Source organism: Eublepharis macularius, chromosome 4, assembly GCF_028583425.1.
Source record: "Eublepharis macularius isolate TG4126 chromosome 4, MPM_Emac_v1.0, whole genome shotgun sequence".
Classification (NCBI taxonomy): Eukaryota; Metazoa; Chordata; class Lepidosauria; order Squamata; family Eublepharidae; genus Eublepharis; species Eublepharis macularius.
Genome location: NC_072793.1, coordinates 48,204,524 through 48,216,721, shown reverse-complemented (window position 1 = coordinate 48,216,721; position 12,198 = coordinate 48,204,524). Strand labels below are relative to the sequence as shown.

Genomic DNA, 12,198 nt, shown 5'->3' with positions numbered 1-12,198 from the left:
ACAATCAAAGAGAGGTGTGCATGATGAGGTTTATAAAACCATGCATTGTATGGAGAAAGAGGATACAGAGAACTTTTCACTCTCTCCCTGAAAATTAAAATTGGGGGCATCAAATAATAATGGGCAGTAGATTCAGGACAAAATGACAGAGTATCACACCTATAAAGCTTCCTACATTTTTCTCTCCTGTTTTATCATATAAAACCCATCATGGTCTTGGATCCTCTTGTCTGCAAAACTGCATCTCCACCTATGTTCTGCCATGACAACTTCACTGATCTGAGCAGGGCCTTCTGCAGGAACCACCCTGAAAATTGATAGGGTCAACAACTGCCTGTAGATATGCCTTCTGTGGCCCCTGCCCTGTGGACTGGCCTGCCTGGGGTCAGGGAGGCTCCCAGTGTTCCTGGAGTTTCACAAACTGTGTAAAATTGTTCAGAATTGTTCAGGAGGGCATTCTGGGCTGTCATTCCAGGCCCAGAGCAAGTTTCTCTCAATTCCTTCCGCATTTTCTTTGCACCTTTTATGTGCTGTAATGTATTTGAAAGGAGCCCATACAAGTCAATTGGCATTCCTGCTCCCATTATATCCAATGGGCCTTCAGGCATCTTGCGTCGTTTCCACTGGGCATTCTTGTCATTTGTTTTAGTGGATGCTGCACTAGAAGGCCTGCTGTCCTTGGGCTGCTCCAGCCCGGCTGTCCTAGCGATCTTGTCCGGCAGCGCTCTTATGTTCTTTTCCTCCCATTTTCTGGAGTATAACGTAAGATCGATTTGTGCTACAGCACGTATATCCGACCGCTCAGCAGTTTGTGTGTTGCGGTTTACACAAACCATTTTCATAACGCACCATGCCAATCAATGCACAGGAATGGAAAAGGAGTCCTCTGAAAGCTGCTTCTGGGTCGCTTGTATGAAGGAGTAAGCGTGCTGGCCTGATTAAATCTCATTGGCTGCTTGTTCCTGTCATTGGGACAGGTCCTGCAAACGCCTGATGCTACCAGATATGATATGACCGCAATCCAATGATTGAGCCTCGGAAGAAGCGGGTTGGAGAGCAGCGGATTCATCCTCTCTTGCCAGTATTGCGTTGCTTCCTATCAGAGGCAAGCCGACAAAAACCCGCAGTTCTCTGGCGCTTCGCATTGGCCCCAGCCGCGAACGGGAGCGGCCCCTTCGCCGCGCTCGGCCGTCGACATTGCTGCCTGTTAGTTCTTTCCTGTGGCCTATTGGTGCAAATGAGACGCACGGGCTCGGCAGTCCCGCCCCCTTCCCAGCTTCCTTCCTCTCTTGCGGGCGCTTGTGGCCGCAACTCGCTTCCTTGCGATCTCCCTGGGCTGCCAGCGGCGGCGGCGGGTGGAGGAAAGATGAGGAATCCGGTTCCTTGAAGAGACGTGCGTTGTGATTGGAGGATGTGGCTAGAAGGGCGGGCTTCGATTGCGCATTGCCGGTAAGGTATTGGCCAGTGAAGGGAGAGGGTGTGGAGAAGGGTAGGGGCTCGCCGTCTGTCAGTCTTTGCCTCAGTCGGCCGAGGTTGCTGAGGAAGGAGGGAGGGGACAGCGGCTCCTCCTTCGCCGCTCCCCCCCTCCCCCGCAGCGGCTCCATGGCTGCTGCGGTTCCCGGCGTGGGTCTCTCCGCCTTGCTACATGCGTTGATAGGGAGGGAGGCGGCTGCCGCCGAGGCCGGGCCCGGAGGCGCAGGTCTCCCGCCTCCCTGAGGAGAAGGAGCCGGGATGGGAGCGCCGGTCGCACAGGTAGGGGAGGGCGGCTCTCGGCAGGCAAGCCGCCCCACGGGAGATCCCTTCGCCCCGGCGAGGCAACCCGGCTTCTTCTCGCCAAATAGCGCGAGGAACAATCTGTGCCGAGGGGTGGGGGTGGCTCTGCTTCCTGGCGCCCCTCTAGATTGTCGCTGATTGTCCCCTTCTGGTTCCGCCTGTAACGGAGGCAGGTCCCTTTTCGCCTTCCGTAGGGAACTCTTCTCCCCTCCACCCCATTCCCGGGAGAGGGAGAGAGAGAGCCACCGGGGTCCACCTCGGTTTCCCCCTGCTCCTTCCTGCGCTCAGGGCCTGTGCTGCCTTTTCCTCGGCCCCACCTCTTCTTTGGCCTCCATTGCCGAATGTGTTAAAACTTTTGTATCCTTCCACTTGGTATAGCAAGGTGTATGGCACCCGAAGCTTCTCTGGGTCATGCCCTTCTTCTAAAGGCAAGGCAGACATGGTTTCCTTCCCCAGTATTTCCTTGCACATTCCCAATGAATGAATAAATGAATGAACAGTCATATCCCATCGATTAGGAAGAGAAGTGGTTCCCTTCCTGCACCATGCAGGTATGTTGTAATGAGTGGAAGTAGTAACTGCCGTTCTGCTGCTCTCCACCAACTAAGCAGTGGTTTCTTTCTCTTCCCTTTGGCAAGCGGCACCTACTACTTACAACACTTGAAATGTACAAAGTGGTTTGCACCCTGTATTTATTTCTTTGATGTATGGTGTGCTCATTATGATTTTTCAGGTTGGGTGCCAGGCCTGAGGGCACCCAGTGTGTTCACAGCTCTTTGAGGTTTGAATCCAGCTTTCCAAGATGAGTTAGTTCATGCTGAGTTCATTGCTTCAGTAAAGACTTTCTAAACATTGGTGTCATCATCCATGAAGAGAAGTAACATACATTGGAGAAAGGGATGCTCTTGGCCTGTGAAAAAAATAACATCTGTGAGCAGTCTCATTTCACATTGTTGTTCTTGGAGATCACTGATCGCTTGCATCTTCACTGTCCAATGAGAGAAAGCATTTTCATCTCCTATCTGCTAGAGCTTTTGGTGCTAAGGATGCTGGTTGGTAGTCTTCTTTATGAAGGGGGCATTTCTGTTTTAGGAGATGTTATCAGCATCTTATGGGCTGAAGAAAACAAAATCTAGGCTGCTAGCCAGAATGATTCTTTTCTTTGCTGAAAAGAACCTTTCCTTTTCCATTTTTCATTTCCCTGGAATGGGATCGACAGGTGCTGATCCCAGGAAATGTTCCATGTTTATTCTTTCCACCATATTTTCTCCAGAACGTTTTCCTATATCTCTTCTCTCCAATATATGAATGCAGATTTTTTTAGACATTTCTGATAGCATTAATATTTCAAGATCTAATTAAATGCACCTGAAAGGCGGTGTCTCATTGCTCAGTCATTACAGTGCAAAGGTTTTTTTTAATTGTGCTGTTTTTTGCTAAGTTCTGTAACCAGAACAGAAATCTAAAACACATGCTTCTTCTTGATTAAAATGTCTATACAGCGCAGCTCAGGCTTCTTTTCATGGAAGGATTACCACAGATAGTTGATTTGAGTGTTAATACTGGTATAATCGATTTGCCCAAAATGGCTAGTATTGCAGAGTGTGAAATGGTTTCCTATGACTGTATTGGTTTTGAGTTGAGTTCTGAATGACCCAGTTCATATTAGCTCAATAGTAAATGTGAAACAATGTTGAAATAGTGCTAACTTTTGGAACCCAAGTCCATACTGTCTTTTTTATGTTGGTCCATATAGAAATCACTGATGTTCTTGTTGCCTACATATCATCAAGTATGAGTGGAAAGTTTTCTAGTACTATGAGGGTTCCCCCCCCCTCCAGTTGGCAGACTATTGTTGCTCACCTATATGACAGGAGAACTGTTTCCAAGCAGTCTCCCTCGAAGGAAGAATTAATCTGTGCGTGGAGGTAGAAGCCTTTTGCTGCAGCATTTCTCTGCTGGGAGGAGAAAAATCCCACTTGCCTTTTAGGACAATTAACTACTCAGGTACTAATATAGAGCTACGTATCATTAGTAGTGTTGAAAAACTATTACTTACTTTGCTGGTATGGTCTCATAATTGGCCTGTTTGTGGGTTCTTACTAGAGTCATAGCCAAAAGTAACTGTTCAGATGGCCTTATCTTTCTTTCTGTCTCACTTTTAAAAAAATAAACGCATACTGATAAGTTAGTATTGCTGTCTGGTCTAGGCTGTAAGTCTTCAGGAGTAGAAGTGAATGATTGATTGGAATCTCATCCTTGAAATGCCATTCAGACTTAATATTAACCTCTTGATGTCAGCAATTAGAAGCCACATCACAGACTGAAAATTGGAAGTGATTTCCTTCTTGAAGTGTAGTGTACCTTGAGTATAGAAGCGTTTTAGAAACTAAAAGCTTGTTAAAATACCTTTGACATTCGTAGAGCCCAATGCTGTATGAAGGATACAGGTCAAACTCACTACCACATACACCACTGATATTCAATTATTCTTGGCATTTGTGTGTCCGTTAATCAAGTACATTCCAGTGGCACTGCTAAATTGGGTTTACAGACTGGATTGCAGTTTTCACTAGCTACTGATCTGAGAATAGTGTCCTACTTGAAAGGTTGTTTTATATGAATTAATGCTTTTATATATTCTCTCAGATAGGAAATTATGGCTTGAGTTCTTCATAGCTATAGTAATTGGTGTTTTATACCTTGGTAGTTGTGACACAAAGCATGAAAAATTACGAAGTCCTATCTGTCTAAAAGCAGTTATTGAATAGATAAAGGAATTTATTATAATTGAATGCCATTCAAAAAAAGCAACTTATTTGAAATATGTAATTAAAATTACTAAAAGGGCAAGTTTCGTCCCCCCCCCCAAACATTTTAATTTTGGAGAACGTCTCATATAATAACTGTGTCCTCAAAAGCATTTTGTGATTTATTTCCTCTCTTAGACATGGGTTCACTGTGTGATGTAGTAGTTTGAGTGTAAAATATCTTTATGCTTCAGTATGCTAAACAGCTTCCTGTGCAACCTTGAATATAGGAGGAGATAATAACTACATACAGGGCTGAAACTATTGTTTGTATTTCATTACTAACAGTCTTTATACTATTACATTTTTTCCTTGCTCCTCTCTGCAGGAATCATTCATTGAGTGGTAGGTGAACTGTTTGAAGTTGTTGGGCTGCTTGAGATATTTTTAGATGTTTATGTGGAGATACCACTGTTCATTGGCCTTAATATAGTCATTATACCTGGATGAAAGTATCTGCACTCAGCATTGCTCACCACGTCCTTAAAGATTCTTGAATCGTGGATTGAGTTCAGTGCTGCATTGCAATGTGTTGGAATGCTTAAGAGTAGTCTGTACAGCAAAACGAGCATGTGATTTATGATGGTTTCATGTCATTACTAGATCAGGAAGGGCTGACATGTTATCAAAATCTACACTCTCCATGCAAGTGGAACCTTATGTCCAGTTCCAAACAGTGCCTTCATTGTATCTGTGGGAGGGGGGAAGAGTTCTTCTGGTTACCCACAATGCGTTCATTATGGCATCTTCCACTTTCTTCCTGCATGTTGGGCACAATCAAGATGCATTCATAGGATGAAGATGAGAAAAAGGAGTATAGAGTTAAAGCCTGATGAAGGAACTGTCTTGTATCTCCTTTCTTCCCATGTAAAATCACTGAATTAGAATGTGCTCAGTTCTTTAGAACTCAAGCCCTCGAATGGTTACAAGCTCACGTACTTATATTGATTGTTTGTGTGACATTAATTTAAACCAGTTTCTATAGACCTTCCCTACATAGTTACCTGCATACCACAAGAAATCCCTACATAGTTACCTGCATACCACAAGTAGTGATACCCACAAACACTAGTTTGTGGGTATCACTACTTTATCAGGTGTGTTGGTCCTCTGAATATTTGCATTTGGAGTTTTTGAGGAGGAATGGTATTTGAATCACTTGAGAGTTTAAAAATAAATGTTGAAATTCTTCTCTTTTAAAATTCTACTGAGACATATAGTTGTCATATAGTGGATGGCATTGAATCTGACTAGCTTATTTAGATCAGATACTTGGTATGAGAGTTTGTTGTATAGCCAATAGTTCTTTCTGGTATCTCTGTGGAGACACAGATTAGTACATAATTAAGTTCTTAGGAACAAGATTCAAGTCCACCTTAAAGACCAACTAGATTTCCAAGTTGACTTAAAATTCAGTTCCTTTGGTCCCTGCTAATCTACACATTTTAGAAGCCCACTTGAATGTTTTTATCTGTGGAGACTGAATCTGGGCAGAGTGTGTTTTTGTGATTTATGTGATGTCTGTAATCTGTTCAGTTATTTTTTTTTTGTAATGCATCCTTTATAGTTTTTGATATTTTAGTACACACAGAGTAGCAAAAATAATTCTGCCTTGGTTACATTCCTTGACTACTTATATGTATGCTTTTCCAATGGGGTTTGAACAGTAGTTCGTAGACATTGTTGAAGTTTTAATATCAATTCTAGTATGTAGCAACAATGGAGTTATTGTGATTACACTTTTAAGGGAGCATTGTATGTATTGGTGGTCACAGTATCATACATTCAAACATACCACAAAGCATCTAATTCTGATAATGTACTTAAAGTAATATGATGGTTGATATAAAGCTGATTGCTTTTAGGCATATTTCACATTGCAGCAAGAAAACTCAGGCTAAAATTTGTCTGTCTAATACAAAATATATATGCATTCAATATTGTGCTTTATTCTGAGATTAGGTACAGCACCTGACCCATATAGTTAGATGTGATGAATGACAGCTGCTGCCTTTCTCACAATCGTTTCAGGAAACCATTTCCCTTTGCCAAGCTGTGTGTATGGCCTCAAACCTACTTTTAATGTCTTACCTTCCTGAGGTCACTTCCAGGTGCAACAATACATGTAGAAATACCATGACATTTCTTACTGATGCAGCTTACTGTGTTACTGGTAATCCAGGCTGTGTGCATGCCTGCCTCATGTATAATCTTGAATTGCATTAAACACATCTGAAGTAGGTCCTATCGGAGGACAAACGTTGAAATAGTCACGATATTTGTTTAAGAGTCCAAAGTTGGTAGCTTTACTTGGATCTTAACCTTGCAATCCTTTCTTTATTTCTAAGAATCCATATATGCTTTGCCATTTATGATAGTAATGCATACCCATGCCTAAGCAGAATGATGCAAAGTCCTGGAAACAAAAATGAGGAGGGAGCTTTTTCCTGAAGAGTTTCCCCCTGGAAATTTTAGGAAGCACTGAAAAGAAAACTGAGAAGTATTTTCTCTTTTGGCATGAATGAAATTCTTTTTTAAGACAGAAGTTTTACTCATTATAAAATATACAGTATCAGAAACTGATTCCTATGTATATGAGACGCATAACATATATTCAAAGATATATTGTTTAAATGTGACTACTTTCATAAACAATATATAAATATGCTGATAGTCCTATTGTAACTGAGACAATTTCTGCCAGACTAATAGAACCTTTTGGTTATTAGAGAAATTATTTTCAGTTTTCAACTTTTATTTTTCCTACCTCTGAGGGCAAAAGCTAAGATACATGTGACAATGTATTACAGGCTACAGCAGTTTGTAGCTGTTTCTCATATTGTGTGTATGCACAATTTTACTTGTATAAAAATAATGCATATACATTTATACCTTTGTGGCTATCACCACAAGAAGCTCACTTTAGAAGAGAAATGACAAGTATGTATAAATGATTAACATACTGTGATATGTTAGAATTTTCAAAAGGTGAATATAAAATAAGTTTTGACAATTGTCAATGGTTTTCTTATTTGCATATTTTAGAAATGTTTAAAGTACATAAAAGGCATTGCAACTTTGAGCAATCCAAGACCGAATTTGAGTCAAAACTAAGTATAAATGAGGAACATGTTATTGCCAAAATGTATAAACTTTTGTTGAAATGGGAGACTGAGGAAGAGCAAGTAAAATGATCTATGATTAAATGGGCTAAAAATGGGATATATTATATGAATGGAACAGTGGGAAAATGTGGTTAAAAGGGCTGAAATTTACATCAAGTTCTAGTCTTAAAGAGAATTTTTGTAAGATGATATGCCATTGGTATATGTCTCCAGAGATATTGACCAAAATGTATAAAAGGTACTTTGATCTTATGTTGGAAATGTGAACAACATGAAGGAATATTTTACCATATGTGATGGACATGTAAGAAAGCAAAAAAAATTGGATACAGATTTAATTATTAATTCAAAAGATTTTAAAGATTAATATACAATTGAAACCAGAATCTTTTCTTTGGGGATTAATGGACACTCAGGTGGAAAAAAGTAATGGAACTTTGTTTTTATATATTACAACGGCAGTGAGATTATTATATGCACGAAAGTGGGAGATTCTGATACGGCCTATAATAGAGGAATGGTTGGTGAAAGTGCTGTAACTTACAGTGATGGTTAAACTTACTTCATTGATTAGAGAAAAGACAATAAGTTTGTTTATTGCTGATTGGAAACCTCATATAGACATTTTGCAAGAAATAAATAATAATGATTTGATGATTTATGGGTTTGATGAATAAAGAATTTGGACAATAGAAAAAAGAGCTTTTCTTTGTAGAGTAAGAAAATTTTGTAATGATATTGATATTTGTTGTAGAGAAAATCAGAAGTCTTATTTTAGCTTACGTAGTTTTCTTTTTTCTATATTTTAGTGTTTTTTGTTATTCTTTTTTTATAGAAACTAAAAAAACCTAAGAAATTTACATTTCATTTACATTTCAGAATTATGTCAAATGGCATATTATATTGTACTAAGTCAGGACTTGATAAACTTCTTTTTGGTCTAGGAATCAGCCCAAAATTTTAAGACCCAGACTCATGTTTCAGTCTTCCAAATTTCTTATATTAATTACCATATTTTCTATGAACATAAGAACATAAGAACATAAAAGAAGCCATGTTGGATTGGGCCAATGGCCCATCCAGTCCAACACTCTGTGTCACACAGTGGCCAAAAACCAGGTGTCCTCAGGAGGTCTGCCAGTGGAGAAGGGACACTAGAAGCCCTCCCAGTGAATGCTCCCCTAAACACCAAGAATACAGAGCATCACTGCCCTAGACAAAGAGTTCCATCTATACTTTGTGGCTAATAGCCACTGATGGACCTCTGCTCCATATGTTTATCCAATCCCCTCTTGAAGCTGTCTATGCTTGAAGCTGCCGCCACCTCCTGAGGCAGTGAATTCCATGTGTTAATCACCCTTTGGGTGAAGAAGTACTTCCTTTTATCTGTTCTAACTCGACTGCTCAGCAATTTCTTTGAGTGCCCACAAGTTCTTGTATTGTGAGAAGGGGAGAAAAATACTTCTTTCTCTGCCTTCTCTATCCCATGCATAATCTTGTAAACCTCTATCATGTCACTCCTCAGTCATAGTTTCTCCAAGCTAAAGAGCCCCAAGCGCTTTAACCTTTCTTCATAGGGGAAGTGTTCGATCCCTTTAATCATTCTAATTGCCCTTTTCTGCACTTTTTCCAGTGCTATAATATCTTTTTTGAGGTGTGGTGACCAGAATTGTAAACAGTATTCCAAATGAGGCCGTACCATTGATTTATACAGGGGCATCATGATACTAGCTGATTTGTTTTCAGTTCCCTTCCTAATAATCCCCAGCATAGCATTGGCCTTTTTTATTGCCGTCGCACACTGTATCGACATTTTCAGTGAGTTATCCACCACGACTCCAAGATCTCTCTCTTGGTCAGTCTTCGCCAGTTTCTTTTAATTTTATTCAATCTATGACAGGGGTGTTGTCCATAAATATAGGAGTAGCCCTGCCTGTCACTGCTGCAACAAAAAACTAGTTCCAGCCTTACTTCTCCAGTATTTTTGATAATTCCGTTATTGCTTTAAAAGTTCTATTTAATTGACTATGTTAGCAAGTATAGAAAGCAACTGGTTAAGAAATCAATTAATGCACCTTCATTGAATAGTGTAAGGTTAACATATAGACAAGCAGTGATAAGAACTTCATGCACATGTGTTTTTATGCCATACAACATAACATTCTGATGTGAAATTAAAAATGAACTTTGTTGTTCTCATTGAGACAGTACAATAAAACCATTGCTAAAAATACTAGATGCCACAGTGAAATTTCTAGACCCCATGGTGACCCTGCACCTGTAATTTGTCAAATTCTGTTAAGTTATAAATGATGACTTGGAATCACCAGAAAACCTGCTAGTATAATGTTGCTCCTACGGGCACAGGATACACCCAAGAACAGAAGGGGGGGGGAGTCCAAGGTCTGCTGTCGCGGGGGAGAGAACCAGCAAAAAACTCCCCTTGTACTCATTGAATTTCTACTCTGAATCCAAGCATTTTATGCTAAAGTGATAAAGTTAGACTCAAGAAAGTAATTGTTGAATCTGTTTCACTCTTTTATGTAAAGGGAGGGAACTTGTATAGATTAAGTTTCCAGAAATGTATCCCTAGATACAACCTTATTCCATGCCTTGAACAGAAACGGTCCAAAATAAGAGAAGAGTATGCTTTTCTTTTAGTTATGACACTTCAGCTTCAACTGTTCTAGTAACTTAAGGAAGAAACAAAACAATTGAGGCTGAGTTCTGGTGCTCCCTGTATTTAGAACCACAAAAAGTTCCTATTTTTGGTTCCAACTAGGAAAGAAACAGAGCTAAATGCCTGCAACTTTAGCCTAGTCTCTGACAAAACTATGTACAAGTTACCAGATGAATATTTTCTTTATAAAGAGGCGGTTTCTATGACTTCTTGTAAAATCAAAAGGACCAAGTTTTTCAAGTTAGCTTTAGTAAAAGTTGATCTCTTTTCTCTCCTGTGGAGGGTAGGGTGGGAAAGCAGGGCTATGATGTCTGTAATTGTTGGGTGTGTGTGTGTAAATTTTTTTTGGTGAAGTACACATTGTGTGTCATGCTCCTTTTTTTAAAAAAAGGAAACAAAGTCAACCGTTTGTGATGGAGAAGTCACACATTTATGGTTGCTTGTTCTGCCATAATTTCTCTGTTTTGGATTACAAGTAGGGTTTCATCCTAGCTTTCTCATTTATACCAAAAAGGTTTACTACTAAGCACTTGAGGCTTGGAGCGGAGGACAAGGAAGCTTTGCCTAGTTTCATCTTCTGGACAGCGTGACAAAAATCTCCTATCATCAGTTAAATTTTCTGTGGGCTAATAGAAGTTTGAATATAATCTGATTTTGTCTGTAGCTTCTAGTATTTAACATTTGTGATAGCAGAGCAGACAGCTTTTTTGAGCTGGTGGACAGCAACTAATGTTTGTGTTTTCCACAATTACATGTGTTATGTATAAATATAAAGCCATGTATGGTCATGTTGTGCTGGTTGTATAATGCCTAAAATCACATGTCTTTGTTGATGCCTTTTCAGGCTTTCCTCCCCTTTGGGAACAGTTCCTACTATGCTGCAGAATAACAGTTCACTTCTTGTTTAGCTGAAAGTCTGTCTATAGTGTGAGCTTCGTGTGAATCAGAGTCAAGACTGAATTCTAGTTTAGACATGAAGCAGAATGAAGTGCTATAAATCTGAGGGAATAGAATGAGCTGAATCACAGCGAGTCATATTTTTAATGATAACCTGTGTTGAAAGGCTCCCTGCAAATTAAAAATTAGCACATCAGGGTTTATTTGTATTTTTAACATTATTTGTAGTCTGCCTTTCTTGCTGATACTCAAGGCGGATCACACAGTGTGAATATGATTATTAGCTGGGGCATTCAATAAACAATACATTAGGGTATGGATTGCAGAAAGTTGAAAACAATCAGAAATCTGCTACAGAGTTCAAACAAAACACAAGCAATTTAACATGAAATACTAAATGAAGTGGAAACTCTCCAGTAAGAGCATATCTGCAGCAACAGACAATACACAGTAGTATATCCCTTTACGAAAGCTTCTCTCTGAACCATTTCTTTACAGCACAGCCCTATTACTTGTATAAAAAAGCTCCCCTGAATAGTTCAGTTTTGCTTAGTTTGAAGAAAGCCAGGAGAGTAGGGGGCTTCCAGACCTCTTCAGGCAGGCCATTTCATAAGACAGGGAGAGAACAGAATGGGCATGTACAGGTAGCTGTTGATTTTGCCCGTTTGCAAGGTGACACCTGCAAAAAGCCCTGTTCAGATGAGTGAAGCTGCTGTGGTAGAGCATAGGGGAAAAGGCGGACCTGTAGATATGAGGAGCAAAGGCTTTATATGTGATAGCCAAAACCTTGAATTCAGCCCTGTAACTGACGGGTAGCTAGTGGAGTGACTGTAGAATAGATGTAATATGCAAGCTCTTTCTAGCTCCTGATAATAATCAAGCTTTGGCACTCTGCACCAACTAGAGTCTCTGA

At 40.1% G+C, this 12,198-nt stretch overlaps 1 protein-coding gene across 3 annotated transcripts in view; it reads left to right on the top strand.

The window, feature by feature from the left end:
* Window positions 1–1,555: 1,555 nt before the first annotated feature.
* The window catches only part of EVI5L (ecotropic viral integration site 5 like), a 64,880-nt gene continuing 54,237 nt past the window's right edge, over window positions 1,556–12,198 (top strand). For all 3 annotated transcript variants that reach the window (XM_054976069.1, XM_054976068.1, XM_054976066.1), the window contains exon 1: window positions 1,556–1,752. The gene's annotated coding sequence lies outside the window, so the exon portion shown is untranslated. The remainder of the gene's footprint in view (window positions 1,753–12,198) is intronic.